Source organism: Cebus imitator, unplaced genomic scaffold (genome assembly GCF_001604975.1).
Source record: "Cebus imitator isolate Cc_AM_T3 unplaced genomic scaffold, Cebus_imitator-1.0 Scaffold119, whole genome shotgun sequence".
Classification (NCBI taxonomy): Eukaryota; Metazoa; Chordata; class Mammalia; order Primates; family Cebidae; genus Cebus; species Cebus imitator.
In genome coordinates this window covers 2,535,162-2,549,709 of record NW_016107434.1, presented here as the reverse complement: position 1 = coordinate 2,549,709, position 14,548 = coordinate 2,535,162, and the positions used below count along the sequence as shown (strand labels likewise).

At 43.0% G+C, this 14,548-nt stretch overlaps 1 long non-coding RNA gene across 1 annotated transcript in view; it reads right to left on the bottom strand.

The window, feature by feature from the left end:
* The window catches only part of LOC108311884, a 16,443-nt gene extending 7,341 nt beyond the window's left edge, over positions 1-9,102 (bottom strand). The window contains exons 1-2 of the long non-coding RNA XR_001828397.2: positions 9,002-9,102; positions 2,390-2,628 (exon numbers count right to left, since the gene is read on the bottom strand). This is a non-coding gene — a long non-coding RNA (uncharacterized LOC108311884). The remainder of the gene's footprint in view (positions 1-2,389; positions 2,629-9,001) is intronic.
* Between the last annotated feature and the right edge of the window lie 5,446 nt (positions 9,103-14,548).

Sequence of the window (14,548 nt, the reverse complement as noted above, 5' to 3'; positions counted from 1 at the left end):
AAAAAAAAAAAAAAAAAAAAGTATATGAATGTTGAGTGCCCCGTTCAGGACTTATCCCTCAGTAAATGCTCCACAAATGTCACTTTTTTTTCTTCCCACTCTAATTAACTTGTACATCAATAAACAAATGACAAATTGTTTCTTAGCTAACTTAGTTCAGTTAACTTTCAATAAATTGTCTTAGGTATTTGGTGGGATAATCCAAATTAAAGTATTGGCACATTAAGAAGACACCATTTTTTCTTCTATGCCAGTTTCAACTGTAACCTGTAGATGTCTTTGGGAATCTTCCTCTGTATCCAGTTATGGCTAAAGGAACAGAAAACAGCTCAGCCATTGGTGTTAATGATTAGTCATAAAAGAGTCTGTATGTGAGAAGAGAGCTCAATTCACTCTGCCCATCCATGTAGCCATCTCCATCCCCCTCCATAGGATGAGGAAAGATATTCCTTGAATTTGACCCTTTAGACTGCATCTACTCTTGGCCTTAGAGTGGGGGTATAACCCCCATGCAAGGGACTCAGCAGGTGGGGTATCCAAGTCTGCAGGGTCTTTCTGACACCCTTGAGGCCTCAGCCAGGATGGCAGCTCAGGGCAAACTCCTGTTTGGAGCTGTCCTGCTGGGCACTTTCCACAAGAAGCTGGTTTTTTTCCATGGGACATGATTTGACTTGCATGACTGGGCTGGGTAAGAATTAGCCAAGTAAGGGAGGGTTTCTGCCAGATGCATTGGGACAAAATATTGAGCATTTGTTTCAACTAACCCCAACAGTTGAAAGCAGAATAAATGGCCATTGAAAAGGTGAGAGAAATGAATTTAATAAATCATGGGGTTTTTTTTTGTTTGCTTTTTTTTTTCAGAGAGAGTTTTGCCCTTGTCACTCAGGCCAGAGTGCAGTAATGTGATCTCTGCTTACTGCAATCTTCCCTCCTGGGTTCAAGTGATTCTCCTGCCTCAGCCTCCTGAGTAGCTAGGATTACAGGCACTATGCCTAATTTTTTTATTTTTAGTAGACAGGGTTTTTTTTTTTTTTTTTGAGACAGTGGCTTACTCTGTCACCAGGTTGGAGTGCAGTGGTGCGATCTTGGCTCACTGCAACCTCTGCCTCCTGGGTTTCAGCAGTCCTCCTGCCTCAGCCTCCCGAGTAGCTGGGATTACAGGTACCCACCACCATGCCTGGCTAATTTTTATATTTTTAGTAGAGATGGGGGTTTCACCATGTTGGCCAGGCTGATCTCAAACTCCTGACCTCGTGATCCACTTGCCTCAGCCTTCCAAAGTGCTGGGATTACATGTATGAGCCACCATGCCTGGAGAGACGGGGTTTTGCCATGCGGGGTAGGCTGGTCTCAAACTCCTGATCTCAGGTGATCCACCTGCCTCAGCCTCCTAAAATGTTGGGATTACAGGTGTAAGCCACTGTGCCTGGCCTGTACGATATTTTTAAACATTTTCTACTCCATGAAAATAGGATTCTTTTGAACTCCATAAAACAGATACAAATGTATGTCCATGAATTGATGGGTCTGGCCTCTCCTGGACTACACTTTATGTGGCATAAAAGGCTTCTGGTGAATAACGTGATATGGGGTGGCAGTGGGTGAGCAAGGACAGGAGAAGAAGAATCTCCCACCTGCAGTCCATTTCATTCTTTTTTTTTTTTTAAAGACAGAGTCTCACTCTGTCACCCAGGATGGAGTGCAGTGGCGCAATCTTGGCTCATTGCAACCTTTGCCTCCCGGGTTGAAGTGATTCTCCTGCCTCAGCCCCCTGAGTACCTGGGATTACAGATATGTGCCACCACACCTGGCAACTTTTGTATTCTTAGGAGACAGGGTTTCACCATGTTGGCCAGGCTGGTCTCCAACTCCTGACCTCAAGTGATCTGCCCGCCTCAGCCTCCCAAAGTGCTGGGATTACAGGCAGGAGCCACTGCGCCTAGCTTGCAGTTCATTTCATTTTGAAGAGGACAAAACAAGGATCTGCTTTATTTTGGGGTCAGGGGTCTGTACTTTCTTTTTTTTTTGAGATGGAGTCTTGCTCTGTTGCCCAGGCTGGAGTGCAGTGGCGCAATCTCGGCTCACCGCAACCTCCGCCTCCTGGGTTCAGGCAATTCTCCTGCCTCAGCCTCCTGAGTAGCTGGGATTACAGGCACACACCACCATGCCCAGCTAATTTTTTGTATTTTTAGTAGAGACGGGGTTTCACCTTGTTGACCAGGATGGTCTCGATCTCTTGACCTCGTGATCCACCCGCCTCGGCCTCCCAAAGTGCTGGGATTACAGGCTTGAGCCACTGCACCCGGCCTTTGTACTTTCTTCCTAACAAATGACTGAGACAATGTGAGTAGAATATAGTTTGACATTTTACTTTCTGGATTTCCTTTACCTCTTTTTGTCTTTCCTTCGGTCCACTGGATCTTAGACTGCCCAGTCTCCTTGAGCAGGCCTGAGTAGATGGTGATCAAGGCTGCTTCTCCACATGGAGTTTCCATGTATCTGTTTTGTTCTGCCCTGCTGCAGCAGTTGATTGAGGATGAGAGTGAGACAGTGTCTGTATGTTCTATTATTCTCAGCGGAGGACGATCTCTTTTGCTTGGAGACATGAGTGGAGACACCTCAGGGAGTCTGTTGAGGCAGAGGTACCTGAAGTCAGTGAGAGGATAAGCAGGAAAAAGACATGACACTTGAAAGCACAGATGAAGTCACAGGATATTAGATCAGGAAAGAGCCCTGGAGCCAAGGGAGGGCCAAACCTGGATCTGAGTCACAGCTGTATTTGGGATAGTGTGGAGCTTACTCTCTGTAGGGTCTCCTGTTAATAGGCAACCACATGTCCTGGTCTGCTCAGGACGCTATTGGTTTATGCCTGTTGCCTGGGGCAATTAACAATAGCACCCCATTCATTCTTAGAAGTGTTCTCGCTGGCTGCGGTCGCTCATGCCTGTAATCCCAGCACTTTGGAAGGCCAAGGCGGGCAGATCGTGAGGTCAAAAGATCAAGACCATCCTGGCCAACATGGTAAAACCCCCATCTCCAGTAAAAATATAAAAATTAGCTGGGCATGCTGGCAGGTGCCTGTAATCCCGCTATTCCGGAGGCTGAGGCAGGAGAGTTGCTTGAACCTGGGAGGCAGAGGTTGCAGTGAGCTGAGATCACTCCACTGCACTCCAGCCTGGCGACAGAGCGAGACTCCATCTCAAAAAAAAAAAAAAAAAAATGTGTTCTGATTTGGATGATAGATTATATTGTTACCCTACCTAGTCACTGCACTAGATAGTCTATCAATATCCCAAGAGGATGCTATGCTTGACAGTCCAGTAAACATACACTTAAAGCAGGACAAAGAAAATAGTCTAAATGGGTCAGGGGTTTTATTTGAGAAGCTGTAGGTTTTCTTAGTTCTTACTTTGTGTTAAATTTTAATCACCTGAGGTGATTAAATTTAACATTTTAATTTTGATCCTTACTCCGTTTTCTTTTGATCCTTACTCTTCTTTCCTTCTAGCTAAGAAAGTTTTTTTTTTTTTTAATTAACATTATACTGTAAATTGCTTTTTTTTTTTTTTTTTGAGATGGAGTTTCAACCTTGTTGCCTAGGCTAGAATGCAAGGGCACAGTCTTGGCTCACTGCAACCTCTGCCTCCTAGGTTCAAGCAATTCTCCCAACTAAGCCTGTCAAGTAGTTGGGATTACAGGCATGCGCCACCATGCCCACCTAATTTTGTATTTTTAGTAGAGATGGGGTTTCACCATGTTGGTCAGGCTGGTCTCGAACTCCTGACCTCAGGTGATCCACCCACCTCGGCCTCCCAGTGTTGGGATTACAGGCATGAGCGACCGCACCCTGCCCACATTTCTTTTTTTTCTTCTTTTTTTTGCGGGTGGAGCTGGAGTCTTGCTCTGTTATCCAGGCTGGAGTGTAGTGGTGCAACCTCTGCTCACTGAAACCTCTATCTCCTAGGTTCAAGTGATTCTCCTGCCTCAGCCTCCAGAGAAGCTGAGATTACAGGTGCATGCCACAATGCCTGGCTAATTTTTTTGTATTTTTTTAGTACAGACGGGGTTTTACCATGTTGGCCAGGCTGTTGTAGAGCTCCTGTCCCACCTGCCTCAGCCTCTCAAAGTGCTGGGATTATAGGGGTAAACTACAGTGCCCAGCCTTGTAAATTACTTTTTTTGTTTTTTTTTTTAAACTAAAAAATGTATTTAAGTATTCCTCTGTTAACAGGTTAACAATGTTTGGCCACTACAAATCATGCATATACATATTTGCTTTTCATATACTGCATTTATTTCTGTTTTCTTATCTGCCAATGAAGAAATCACAGGTAGAAAAATCGTAAGATTGGTGGGATGATTAAATGAGACAATACTTACAAAAGCACATAATACAGCACCTGGTAGAGTAAACATTCAATCAAATAAGCCCTTATTATTATTACTTAAACATTACTGGTTCCATAAATGACTTTTTCTTGTCTCAGAAAGCCCTCACCTTAGGGCCTTCTGACTAGTGGAAATTGAGCCCTATGCCCTTTCAGGGTCATGGGCAAGGGCAGGGCATGTCTATATGAAATGCCTTCCTGACCGGGCACAGTGGCTCATGCCTGTAATCCCAACACTTTGGGAAGACAAGGTAGGCGGATCACCTGAGGTCCGTAGTTCAAGACTAGCCTGGCCAACATGATAAAACCCATCTCTACTAAAAATACAAAAATTAGCTGGGTATGGTGGTGGGTGCCTGTAATCCCACCTACTCGGGAGGCTGAGGCAAGAGAATTGCTTGAACCCAGGAGGTGGGGGTTGCAGTGAGCCGAGATCATACCATTGTATTCCAGCTTGGGTGACAAGAGTGAAACTCCATCTCAAAAAAAAAAAAAAAAAAAAGCCTTCCTAAAGCATCAATCAGGACTTCCATGAGGCTTCCAAATGAGAAACCCAAAGTTTTTGTGGTCTATAATCCTTTTCAGCTCCCAGTTATAAAGTGAATATGATTATTTATTCATTTCTGTAGGGGCTAAAATGCCATTTGAAGTTGTCATTGAAACATTAAATTTTTTCTCATCTCCAAAGCATAAGTTTCCAAAGACCTACAGAGGTGAGGCTGTGAGAGAGGCCATTTAAAGGAGAATGAGATGGAAGAAGTGGGCCTGCCACTCTTGGAACATGAGGTTTGTTTGGAGGAGCTCCTGTAGAGATTGGAGTGAGAAGTGGCAAGGTAAAGAGCTGCCTCCACTTTTATGTTTTATAATATGTTTTTTAGATGCTTTTCCCCAGCCAGAAATTGTCAATATGATTAAGAATCAGCTGTCTGACCTCAAAAGAAGGTGACCAGCTGCCCTTTAAATAAACTGTCTCTGCAGTTGGGGGCATCCAAAAAAAGCCATCTTTATATGAAAAATCAATTTTTCTCTTTGCTGTTTATTTTTTTCTTAAAAAGCTTTGAACAACATAGCAAAAAGTAAGAAAGGAGGGCTGTGCTCCAGATGTGCAAGGTTTCCTAGAAGAAAAAAGATCTAAAAAGCTTCTTCACCACCTGTCCTGGTGAGACAAAGAGAGGACTTCACATGAGAAGGATAATCAAAGAAAAAACTCCACTTGTCAGAATTCTTCTCTCCAGTTTTCATTTTAAAGAGGCACATCCTGACAAGCTGTAGAGTCTCTCCACTGACCCAAACCAAAAAAACAACAAGACAAAGTAACTTAAAATAGGGCTGAGTAGAACTGAAGGTTTAAGAAACTATTACAAACAAAGGAAACACGCTAATTCTACCCAACAAAGATACAGGAAATATGTCAGGAGACAGAGGGGCAGAAATAAGACCCACCACCCATGTTTACTCTTTGTCTGCTTTCAGAAGACTCACAGAATTTCAAACAAGTAAAAATGAAAATACAGAACACATTTTAACAAAGCAGGTCAGTAGGTGGTTACCATGTGCCTACTTAGAGTGGCCCTTATTTCTCAGGGCCACGAGAGTGACAGCACAGATGAATTAAGCCCAGAAGCCAGAAGCAAAAATTTCATTTCGGTCTTTAGTCTTATTCTCTTCTCAACCAGAGACTAACGAAAGTAAACCACTTTGAGTTGCAGCAGCTTTCCTTCCTATCTCTGTACTAAAGAGTTGTGAAAGTGCCTATTGGCAAATATGAGGAAAAGGAAAAGCAACAAGCCTCATGTGACCACAATGAGGATGTCTGTGGAAAGACTCTTCAGAGATGGGGGTGTCAGTGCAAGAGAGGAACAGCACACAGGACTCTTAGCCTTGCCACTTTCTTTGAAAGGCTATGGAAACTGACTGGTAGGTGCCAGGCATTGTGATAGTTGCCATATATATATTCCTTACACTAGCCCAATGAAGTAGAAATTTGTATTTCTGTTTCACACAAGAAAAACCCAGAGTTCCAGGTATCACGGTCAAAGTCTCATATATATTTATGTTTTTTTTTTTTTTTCCAAGATGGAGTCTTGCTTTGTCGCCCAGCCTGGAGTGCTGTGGCAGAATGTTGGCTCACTGCAACCTCTGCCTCCCAGGTTTAAGTGATTCTCCTGCCTCAGTTTAGGGAGTAGCTGGGATTACAGGCATACACGAACCACACCTGGCTAATTTTTGTATTCTTAGTAGAGATAGGGTTTCAACATGTTGGCCAGGCTGGTCTCAAACTCCTGACCTTGTGATCCTCCCGTCTTGGTCTCCCAAAGTGCTGGGATTACAGGTGTGAGCCACTGCTCCCAGCAAAGTCATATATTCTAAATAGGGGTGGGCCAATATTTGAACAAAGATTGGAGAAGAACCCATGTATTTGCTGTGCTGTGAGCAAGCATATTTGCTCTGAAATTTGAACTGAGAGGCAGTTCTGGAATGTTCTGCAGACTGGGGGCCAGAATTGGTACCCTGGCAAACCAGAGCCACAGGCATGATGGTATAGTAGCCAAGGAATCAGCTCCCTGTGGCAGGAATGAAGCACATGCAGAGAGAAGAAATCAGGAGTCACTGAGGACTGGTGTTTGTGCAACATTTAAAGCTACAGATAGGCCAGGTGTAGTGGCTCACGTCTATAATCCCAGCACTCTGGGAGGCCGAGGCCGGTGGATCGCTTGATCTCAACAGTCAGAGACCAGCTGGGCAATATGGCCAAATCCTGTCTCTACAAAAAATACAAAAAGTAGCTGGGTGTGGTGGTGTGTGCCTCTATATCCAGTTACTTGGGAGGCTTAGGCGGGATGATTGCTTGAACTGCAGTGAGCCAAGATGACACCACTGTACTCCTGCCTGAGGCACAGAGGGAGACCCTGTCTCAAAAAAAATTAAAAAGTTAAAATAAAAAAAATAAAGCTGCAGATGATGCCTGGACCTCTCCCAGGCCCACCGGTTGGAAATCACCAGAAACTCAGACCAGAGCTAAGAGCACTGAGCTAACTTGAGTAAATTCTGTTTCTTGAAATCTTAAAAGTATCTTTGACCTACCCCAGACCCCATGTCCTTTCTACTATAGCTCATTGCCTTATCTAAGCGTAGAAATACAGTAACTAATTCAGTAAAAAGGTAACAAAAAGAAGTAAAATACAAAGAAGAAATGTGATCTGATGGCTAAAAGCATCCCCTCAGTTCAGCTAATCACCACTTTTATGGTTATTTTTGTTTAACACTGTCAGAGTTTGCTGAAAAAAATATGGAATCTCATTTCTTGAATATTTGCAAAGAAGACATGTAGCCACCTATCGGAATGATTCCAGTGCCAATGCTTCTGCCTGAAAATCAATGAGTGTGTCTTTCTTTTCTTTATTGTTTTTTTTTTGTTTGTTTGTTTTTGTTTTGAGACAGAGTCTTGCTCTGTTGCCCAGGCTGGAGAACAGTGGCATGATCTTGGCTCACTGTAACCTCTGACTCCCGGTTCAAGTAATTCTCCTGCCTTAGCCTTCCAAGTAGCTGGAATTACAGGCATGCACCACCACGCCAGGCTAATTTTTGTATTCTTAGCAAAGGTGGGGTTTCACCATATTGGCCAGGCTGGTCTTGAACGCTTGACCTTGTGATCCTCCCACCTTAGCCTCCCAAAGTGCCAGGATTACAGGCATGAGCCGCTGCGCCGGGCTGAGTGTCTTTCAAGTCCCAGTCCAGGGATGTTACTAAACTGCCTTTGCAAAAATTATAAATGAGAAAATTATGACTAACCTAACCGACTCCATTTTGCTTCTAACCTCCAAGCTGACTTTGTTCATTCCTGGGCGTGGCCCCAACTAACTTTGGGAGAAATTTAGTTTACAGTTTAGCTTTGAAACCAAGACAATAACAGCCCTTTTGCAAAACAAACCCCCTTCCTGCCTGGGGACTAGACTGCTTTTTTGGAACTAGCAAATCAGCTATAGCAATTATGGTTTAGGAGTCATGCAGCTGGAAGCTGCAAGATTCTGAACCTCTCAAATTGTTCCTGGGGAGAGCATCACTATTGTAAAACCTAAGATCAGTGCTTGACATACTTTGCAGACCCTACACTTGATAGATCAGCTGGCACCACCCAGACGGATAAACTGGCTCATCCTGTCTTGTGGCCTCCACCCAGGAACTGACTCAGCCCAAGAGAACAGTTTCGACTCCCTATGATTTCATCCCTGACCTGACCAATCAGTAGCTCCCCACTCTCCAATCCTCTACCCACCAAATTATCCTCAAAAACCCTGATTCTCAAGTTTTCAGGGAGACTGATTTAAGTACTAATAAAACTCCAGTCTCCCATACAGCCGGCTCTGCATGAATTAAACTCTTTATTGCAATTTCTCTGTCTTGATAAATCGGCTCTGTCTCGGCAGCGGGCAAGGCGAACTCGTTGGGCAGCTACATTATTGGTTAAATGCCATACCAAGTTCCTTGCTGAACGTGCAAGTTCGGCCTCCTGGCTCCCATAAGGAGACATATACCTGGCTTGTTCTAAAAGATACTAATTCCACACATTACCAGAAGAAAATTATTTGTGATGGCGAAATTTTTTTACTTACCTATAACCTTCTAAGGAGGATGCACCTTAATGAGAAACCTTGTTTTGCTGAGTGAGGTAAAGAGGAGGAGGAGCAAGGAGAGACCTAAATTGTTTTGCACAAGAAAAGAGATGTGGGGGAGGAGAAAGGCTAGAGTGGTTTTCAACCTTAATTTCCCATTAGAATCTCCTGGGGAGTTTTTAAAACGGGCAAACCTGAGTTTCACTTTCAGCAATTCAGATTCTATTAGTCTGGGTGGGCCCCACCTGGGTACTTTGAGAACTTGTGGTAAACAGAGAGGAGGATTTTGTGGTTGGTGTTTTCTAGTCAAACTGCTGTGCCATATAACATCTGTCTTTCTGGAATACTCCTCAGAAATCTAGACTAATCATTAACACTTTGGAAATTTTCTTTCTTTCTTTTTAAAATATATGTTTGGCCTCAAAGTGGCTGTGGAGGGTAAAGTGTGCTCATGGTCTTGGTGGCTCTGGGGCAAAACATTTTATAACTGCAAAGAAGCAAAGGGTAGAGCAGGGTTAGAATCTCACGAGTGAACATATTAGCGATTTTGTCCCTTTTGTTACTTCTATCAAATAAAAAAATCTTTTGAGGTACAGAAGGTATTTACTTGGTGGGATACAAATATAGCACTCATATTCTAAACAAGGTATTCTAAATAAAATGAAATAAAACAAAACACAGCAAAGCCAACATCAACAGAAGATTACCCTTTCTCTTTGACCCATACTTTGTCTTAGACATGATACGATTCAAGGGATGAATGTGTGGTTTGTAAATTTCCCAGACCTTTGTTTCTCTGGCCTTGAGATATGTCACTGCCCTTCTGCAGAAAGTGGAGATGAAGTGACAAGCAGTGGAACAAAAAAGGATGACTAGACTAGTACAAGACAGCCCTCCTCTACTCCCATTGGTCTCACAGGTGAGGGATCCTTCAGCTTTTTTTTTCTTTTTTTGAGATGGAGTTTCTCTCTTGTCGCCCAGGCTGGAGTATAGTGGCGTGATCTCGGCTCACTGCAACCTGTCTCCCAAGTTCAAGCGATTCTCCTGCCTCAGCCTCCTGAGTAGCTGCAACTACAGGCATCTGCCACCACACCCACCTAATTTTTTGTATTTTTAGTAGAGATAGGGTTTCACTATGGTGGTCAGGCTGGTCTGGAACTCCTGACCACAGGTGATCCTCCCACCTCAGCCTCCCAAAGTGCTGGGATTACAGGTGTGAGCCACCGTGCCCTGCCATCTTTCAGCTTTGAAAGATAAAGAGGCCAGGCCATAGGAAGGGTAAGTCAGTTCATTCTGCCATCCTCCTGGAATGCTGACAAAGTATTGTTAGTAGGGTAAGTTGAAAACCTCGAATATAGTGGTGATTGATCTCAATCAATTTTTGGTGTTTTCTTAGATGCTTGATAATTATACTAATGGAAGATAATAGCACATTCACTCATTAAAAATATTATTTATGCCGGGCGCGGTGGCTCAAGCCTGTAATCCCAGCACTTTGGGAGGCCGAGGCGGGTGGATCACGAGGTCAAGAGATCGAGACCATCCTGGTCAACATGGTGAAATCCCGTCTCTACTAAAAATACAAAAAATTAGCTGGGCATGGTGGTGTGTACCTGTAATCCCAGCTACTCAGGAGGCTGAGGCAGGAGAATTGCCTGAACCCAGGAGGCGGAGGTTGTGGTGAGCCGAGATCGCGCCATTGCACTCCAGCCTGGGTAACATGAGTGAAACTCCGTCTCAAAAAATAAAAATAAAATAAAAAAATAAAAAAAAATAAAAATATTATTTATACGACACTTTTTCTATGCCAGGCACTGTACTAACCACTGAAGAGAAAATAGTTCTCACCATTCTGGTCTATTTGATTGTTCCCAGGCTTCACTCCTTATGAAAATATTCAGTTGTAGTTTTCAGAACAAACCGTTTACAACTGAGCTTGTTCTGTTACTTAAGAACTGGTATAGAGACGCTGATCTAGAGGAATAGCTGCATTCAAGACCCTTCCTCCTCTTTGCCACCCCCTTCTCTCCCCTTATGGGTCCAGGAATATAGCACTTCACTGAGTATGCAAAATAAAGCTAAGGTTTTCCTGTTTGGAGTACTGAATCTAGGGTTCATAATATAATTTTTTTTTTATCTTGAAGAAGAGTTTAAGGCATAATCCGTTCTCCTTAGCAGTCAAAACAAAATTAAAATCACCCCATGGAGTTAACAAAGTTCATACTAATATTATTATAGAATGTAAAATTTGTATTAGTCACATTACTGTTCTCACTTGTGGCCTATGATATATGTAAATAATAATAATTAAAAAAAGAAAAACAGATTCTACTGCTTAAAGCAAAGGAATAGTAACAAATCAAAGCAAGGCATATCCAGAAAATCCAATTTGCGAATTCCTAGGCTCCACAACTAACACTGAGCCAAAGAGGTCAACGTCATAACAGAGGTAGCCACATTGATCTCTGGGAAGGATCCATGGGTGTGGGTGCCAGGAAAAGAGGGCCTGAGGTTAGACATAACAGCAGTTATAATCCTTTATCGAAGCAAACAGAATCCAGGTCCGCTTTTCCAACCTCAACGTATCAACTTAAGTCGGATTTGTCCTGTCATTTTTTTCTCAAGAACATTGTCTAGGATGGTGGCTTGTTTATTTATGTCTTAGATTTGTGGGTTGACTTTCCTCCAGAAGGCCTCTCTGCTAAAATTTAAACGTGGTTTTTAAATCTCTTCTCCCTGTCATTGTCACCCAGCTCAAAAGAGAGAGAGTCAGAGAGCCGTGTGGTCCTGCTGTGCAATAATAATTGAGTGTTTGCAAACAAACCCATTTGACACATGCATTTATTCTTACATATTAAAACATCTTTATTTTGCGGGGGGAGAGGAAAGATTGACAACAATTTTCTGTTAGACATAATGTGCTCTTATTCTGTATTGTCTTTTTTCTGTTTGCTCCCTGCTCAGCCTGGGGATAGATTATTTTTCTTTCTTGTCACCTGTGTTTCTTCCTGAGCCTTTCCAGCTTCTCACCTGGGCTGCTTTCATTTCTTTAAACAACTCATAAAGTTAACCTTCTCTGGTCACAATTTTGAAGTCACAATCTCAATGTTTTTGTCGGCTCAATAAGCTCTCTTCATTTACATAATAAAATAAAGAGGATTAACAGACACTGGGAAGACAGTGCTGTATCTTGGCAAGACAGATCGGGCTTTTCTCAAAGGTATCAAGAAATTCAGAAAAGAAAAGACACTACAGAACTGGCCTTTTTTTTTTTTTTTTAGTATTGATAATAGGACGGCTAAGGGTATTCTACTTATGTGTGTGTGTCTATGCGTGGTTGTGAGCCCAGGGAAAGCCAGCAGTAAGGGGCCCTATATGGCGGGGACAGGATTCTTTCCTACCCTGTATAAATTGCAGCCAATAGGACTCTTCCTTTATGACATTTCCTACTCCTCTTTAAAGAGGTCAGACTTAGACTTCAGAATGTTCTGTTGTTGGGTCACCCAGCCACAGATTAAACAGTACAGTATGTGTGCTCATGATTGGGAAAGAATTGGTCACTACACTGCCTGATGATGAGCCCCTCCTGTCATTACTAGTGCAGCATGAGATTCTAAGGGTGATGGGAAACTCCAGCATGGAGACACCTGCCTTGTGAAAATGTCACATCTTACTCAGCCTAGATTGGAAGGCTGGGCCATCCAGGCTCAGCAAGCCTATCTGCACAGAGCCTTTCAAATTCAGGCTGAATCTGAAAGTGGGCAAAATTGGCAGAAGATAGAACAAATAGAGTCACCAGAAGCTGATTCATTTTTTTTTTCTGAGTCAGAGTTCTGTTCTTGTTGCCCAGACTGGAGTGCCAAGGCACGATCTAACCTCCGCCTGCCGAGTTCAAGCATTTTTCTGCCTCAGCCTCCAGAGCACCTGAGATAACTGGCATGCACCACCATGCCTGGCTAATTTTGTATTTTTAGTAGAGACAGGGTTTCTCTATGTTGGTCAGACTGGTCTCAAACTCCCGACCTCAGGTGATCCTCCCGCCTCGGCCTCCCAAAGTGATGGGGTTACAGGCGTAAGCCACCACACCTGGTGAGGATTCTTCAATGAAAGGGTTACTGGACCTCTGGAATATGTTTTGTTTTCATATCCCTAGGGCCTAGCATAATGCCTGCATGTAATAGATACTTAAGAAATGTTGTCTGAATGATTAAATGAATTTGAATGGATGTATTAAATGGCATTCTCAGTGAAGACAGGTGGCTCGAATGCCTCATTGTACAAAGATGGAATCTGAAGTCCGTCGGATTAAGAGAGAATCCGAAGTCTCACTTATCCATCCATCCATTTGACAAATGTTACTGAGCATCTCCTATGTGTTCCTTAGCACTCTCTCTGAAATTATCTGGTTCATTTAGACTTCTTACCCCTACCTAGCTGGGCCCTAGAATGTAAGTTCCTTGAGGGCAGTGAGCTTCCTGTCCTTATTGTTATATCTTTAGCGCATAGAGCAGAGTTTTAGGAACAGGGAGAAGTCCTCAAAAGGTGACAGACTAAATTTTCTGCCAGCTAGTGTTGTCTTATTTGTAAATGGCTCCAAATTTTTCCTTGTATTAAAACCCACTGGTGGCTGGGGGATGTGGCTCTTGTGTTGGGCTTGAGATCTTTCCCTGTCAAGGGTCACTTGCTCACCTACTGATCAACCTCTGCTGTTACCCCAGACCATGTCCCCGCATCTTTCCCTAGTTCATTTGGTTACAGCTGATATACAAACTCCAGAGTTTTTCCATATTTTCTAAAAGTTCAGTTTTTTAAGAATAGTGTTTGCTATTCCTTTGTTTTGGTCATTTCTATTCTCAATGTATTTCATAAAATCCAAAGAATGCTGGAGGTTAGAAGTTCAACTTTCCTCTGGCAGGAAAATATTTAATGCCTTTGGCAAAACTGTTTTCTCTGTGCTGCTGGGATAGGATGGGTCTCATAAACCTCTCAGACTTCAGGCTAGAAAAGAGTAAGTCCTAGACTAAAGACAGCCTGCAAGAATTTCCCCAGCTTCCTGGAGCATCCTTTATTCTGTGTTTGCTTCTTGAGTCCCTATTCTGAAACCTACTTTCTGCTACAGAGGAGAAGAAGCCAAGAGGAAGAAAGATATTTGCATAGAACTCCACAGTTTACAAAGCTTTTTCATATGTTATCTTTTAAAAATCCTTGCCATTAAACTGTGAAATGTGTGCTATCTGTGTTTAGAGATGAGGAAATCGAGGCTTAGAGAGGTTAAATAACACGCTAACAAGGAATCGAAGTGTTGTTCCAACCCAAATCTCCCAAATATGAACCTTACATGTTTTTCCACTCCCAAACCATGTCACAAATGAGCCTCTGAAGTTTGCTGGGTTTTTGTTTCCCGGTTGCTTCTCTGTGATTGCTGTGGTTCCCCAAACTTGCCCTCTCCTCTATGTGTTTGCTGTCACTTATATTCATCCCTATTCACATCTGAGCTCACACAAGACAGTGGAAGACAGTGGTAAGAGTGGGATCTGAAGTCACACT